Here is a 5,056-nt window from a genome sequence, read left to right as displayed (position 1 = left end):
CTTTTCTTTATCAACATTGTTTGGGAAATGAAGTGTAGGCTTTATCACTCATAGAACGGCAATTGAATTGGTTATTATGAGTTTCCAAATAAGTTCAATCAAATAAATCGCTTACAGAGGTTTATGAAAAATATAATGAACCTTATTCAACGTTTATCTAATCCAAAGGTAGGGAAAACGTTATTAGTCTTCGTTGAAAACAAAACACTTTCTAGAAAAATATTTCCATCCGATCATCCTATTGTTTCTCATCGTATGGCACACAGTTTTCCCTTTAGCATGCCTCGGGAAAAATCATCCCTTTCAATTCCCATCCCACCCGACGGCGGGGTTTTGGGACAATTTTAGCCCTGACAATGATTTATACGCTGCATCACTAGTCAAATAATAAATCTGCTCACCTTTTCTGCTTGTTTTCCCGCCATTTTCACCACCATCACCCGCCGTCCGCTTTGTCCAGATCGTGCCGAGGATAGATAAGAACGCACCAAATCCGGGGCCGGGCGAAAGAACGTGCCGACGAAAACGGGGACATAAAAGGTGTTTATCCATCCATCAGGTGACGCCATTCCGCTGAACGGTTCGGGCGCTTTTCCGAGGGGCACCGGCGCACCGATTGGCCGATCGCGTTCGATTGGTTTGCTGGCAGGAACCGGTGGCCCCGTTCGGTGGTGGGTATTGGTGTGACACGGGATAAAAACTGCACATGGGACTGCTTCCCACTTGTCGGGCAATGTTTGTACGGTTGCGGTCGGGGGAATGGCGGGAAGCCATATGCCAACAGTTGGACGGGGCTGGATTGTTGCGGAACCCGTTTGGAATGGGCGAACATATTGCAGTAGATCATTCGGGATCGATTTCGTACGGTGATTAGACTTTAGGGTGACGTGTGCGAACGGTTGTGATATGTGACCGGATATTTCCCGGGGGAGGGGGGGGGGGGAGATCTTCGTCAGGGAGTTGAACTTCACACCTGCTGGCAGGATAAATAATATTCTATTTTTTACCGTCTCTGCATAGCCATTCATAAATGGCTTTTATGTTCATTGGCAGAAAAGTGAAAATGTTTAGTGCAGAGAGAAGTAGGTATAGTTTTAAATTTCAAACTAGTATTATTTCTTAAAGTTTTTACTCCAAAGATAAAACAAATTTCTTTAACTTTATAAATCCCACGCTTTCTTATCGAATGTGTTTTGAGAATATTAGTACCAAGACTCGCATATCTAAAATAAATACTAATTTGTAAAACGGAACAAGTATGTCCTGTTTTAGAGCAAGGTATTTGGTTAAGTACTTTTCCATGCGCTTCAATACAAATAGAAACCTCAAAAAGTGGCCATCTATGGCGAAAAGTAAATATTACTGGTACCAAATGGTTAGCGTGGATCTCTAGGGCCCTTATGGCGTCATCGATCAAAAATGGTAGTTGAATCAAATTGAATTGAAAGACAAACATACGATATTGCTATGATGATTATGTTTGATTTAATATAGCTAGTGACCAACAGTTGTCCTTTGGTTATCAGAGGTATAGGTAAAGGTCAGAGAGTTATTATTGGACGGTGCCAATAAGCTACTGACCTGCAGATTTAGATTATATTGCCTTTGATTCGTAGTGTGGGCTTGTCACCCACTCTACTTTCACGATGTAGAGCGATGCGAGAAACCTCTCGTTTTATTACATTAAATTCAAAACTCCGACAACATGTTTCAACAATCAATCAACAAATTTTTCGACAGAACAAATCACACAACGGAATTCTGAATAACATCAGCCTCAAATGATTTATCACCATATCTAAGCCCATTAGGCTAATTAGTGTTTGTGAGCGTTTGGGGTGAGGGGTCTTTTTATTCAATCATTTTAAAGGGGACAGTTTTAATGAACTGGGCTCAGCGAAGGCTGTTTCATAATCAGCCAACGAACGATAATTTACGACGTGCGAAAAGCAGAACCGAAGGCAGGGAAAATGTACCTTTAATGCGTTGATTTGTGCATTAAACAACGCCAGATGTTGGGAATGGAAAATAAAAGAGCTTTTATTAATAAGCATTGGATATTAAGTAAGGCTTCAATACATTTGCCACCACATAGACAGCAAGAGAAAAGTTCGAGTCTCTTGGAAATAAAGGAAAACGATGTTGAATCGAATGATTCGATTTGAAAATTACAAAATAGTTTATCGTATGAGAATTCAGGAAGTCTAAAATTGATCCAACACTATTTAGAACATAAAAATATACTGTGCATCTTACGATAACCTTAACACAAATTACAATAAATACGTCAACACATTACATTTTATTCGAATCATACACGGACAGCCATCATTACCGGTGGCATCAAAACATTCAAGACAAAAGTGTGAACCATTTCTCTCGTGCGCGACTCCAAGATGTGGCTGCTACTTAAAAGGTGCTTGATAAGACTCATTAATGAAAATTGATGCCAATCATTACCGAAACGAATTGAGTTTTGTCTATCTCTGGGCTCGGATCAGAGGGGCCAATGGGTATCCTCGAAAATTACTTCCCTTCATTTAGTTGGTTTGTGTGCGTTCTGGGAAAGGAGCTGTGGCCTGCCTCCCGCAGAAGCCTACCACGGGGAATCGCACGGTATAACACTTACGGCGGGGAAATTGTCATCCCATCGAAACCCTCGGCGACAGCTCTAACGCCCCGGAATCGCTCTCATTACGCCAATTTGGCATTGAAAGACCGGAAGTAATTGAATTTTGGGCCGAAAGTTTCCACGGAACCAGGTAGCCCGGCTTTGGGGACCCCAATGCCGAGTCCCGTCCCAAAACCGGGTGGAACAATCGAAGAAATTGCTGCCCGGGGTGTCCTTGCCTCGTGGAAAGTTTCCTCTGGGTTTTCTACGCCCGGTTCGCTCGTTTGGCACACTTCGGTGACTGGTTGGAAGTCGCTTCATCTGGGTTGGCTTTCTTTCGACAACTTCGAATCGATGTCAGTCTGCAGATGACTGATCGAGTGCGCCCGGAAATGGTGGAAAGCCGGTGGAAAACTTTTCCGGCCACACGTTTTGCGCCACGATTTATCGATGGGGAAAAGGGAGAAATGTATACAAGTGCGGAGCGACGGTTCGTTTGCTTGTTGAATGTTGTTTGCTCTTCGGATTGTGTTTGATCGGTCGGTTGTTGACGACGATACGGAAAGCAAAAACATCGGAACGGGAAGTGGGTTTGAACGATGTTTTGTGTCACAAAGATCCGCTGCACTTCATTCCAACTATTTTCCTGCTCTGTTAAACTATTTTCTTGCTCTATCAACGTAACACATTTAAGAATCAATCATTTAATTATTTAAGTATGAGATTAAAGAATGTAAATGTTACATGATATTTCCCTATTGCATTATAGCATGCATTATATAATTAGTAGGGAATGTACTCCTATAGTGGTGCTAGTACCAGTAGTGGATATAGTGGAATAAAATTCTAGCTCTACGACGAAATAAATACAATGGAGATATTTGTTCTTCTATGAAATGTATTTTATGCGATGTGTTTAAACGATAAACCTTCCCATTTAGTAATAAATTAAGGCTCCAAAATTAATATTTTCCAAACAGGTTGTACTAATATGCTGGATTTCTTAAGAATTTATCAGGTATGCCATGATTTCCTTAAGGCTATAAATCGCTGCAAAATCCATTGGTTTATGAGAGGTCTATCTGGCCAATGCATTGGTCTATGACCAAGGCAATGCATGGGTATGAGTGTTTTGGTCATTCTTTATTAAATTTGCTTCAAAAATAAGTCACAGTCAAAATATATACAGTCATTTCCTAGTACTACCATCACTATAGGAACACGATACCACAACTATAGGAACCATACCAACATTATAGGAGCAACCAACTCGGAAAAATTATATGTTTTTTTCGTCTATTTTCAATGGTTTACGGTGAAAATAGATGTTTTCCAGAAGAAAAGTCGCGTTTCGATCATAATTGGTACAAATATGTAAAATATTGTGTTCTTAACACTTATAAATTACATCATATTGTTAGTTACATTACTAAGTGCACCACTATTGGTACCGTTACCCTATATTATTGCATTATAACCAAGTCCTTAAAGGTAAATTTAATTGTAATTTCTTCTGGCATTATATTTCTTTTTTGTTTCATACATAACGACTGAAAGAAAATGTTGCATTTCCACCTCAATTTTCCACGACTGTTCTGACGCCGCCCTGACATCCTGGCAGTGAGTGAGCTCATCTGTTTAGAGCGATTGAATTTCTTGCCCGGTACGAAGATGTTGCCACCTTCCTAAGAGCTCTCGAAACATAATAAAAGGCACACAATGGCAAAACCTCCTCCTCCGCATCGCGCGGGTTCAATCCACCGTTCCGTGTCGTTTAGTTTTTTCTTTCCCCCGCCAATGGAAATGTCGAAGGGGTTGGAGTGATGCGGGCAGAAAAAAGAAAAAGGTAAATAAAATACTTAGAAATACTTGGAATGCACTTTCTGCACACTATATTCTTGGTGGGTTTTCTTTCCACCTTGCCTTTTCCGCCTCTCTGCGTCTCTGGTTCTTTTTTCCCTCTCGCCTTGCGTTAAATGTTCATTCCTTCACGTGAAAGAAAAACAGTTTGTACAGGTGGAACAATAGCTACTGGTGGGAAAAGCTTTCCCCACTTTTTTGTCCCGTGCGGGTTCCGTGGTGTGTTTTTCCGTCGCCGGCAACACTTGACGCCCGCGAAGATGTACCTGAAATTGAATGGCTTGGCTTGGCTTGGCCGTGGAGTGTCGAAGTTGAAGTGAATATGCCAAAAGGCTCACCGACGTCTTCGAGCAGCCTTTTTTGTCCTCTTTATTTCTCCACCAACATGGCCACTCTTCACGAGTGCACATTCTGCCGTGTACCCTTGAGGGGGGCCTCACGTACGACAGAAGTACGGCGGTTGCCTACGCTTTTGTGCGGCGAATGGTGAAGGAACCCGCTTGTAAAGCGAAACGAACGAATGACGGTTGGTTCAAAGTAAGAGACAGCGAAAGGCCTCTTGATGAAGCACTTGGTCATTTGGCG

Source organism: Anopheles coustani, chromosome 2 (genome assembly GCF_943734705.1).
Source record: "Anopheles coustani chromosome 2, idAnoCousDA_361_x.2, whole genome shotgun sequence".
In the NCBI taxonomy this organism is placed as follows: domain Eukaryota; kingdom Metazoa; phylum Arthropoda; class Insecta; order Diptera; family Culicidae; genus Anopheles; species Anopheles coustani.
The sequence above is the reverse complement of the archived record's forward strand: the minus strand, read 5'-3'. Positions refer to the sequence as shown.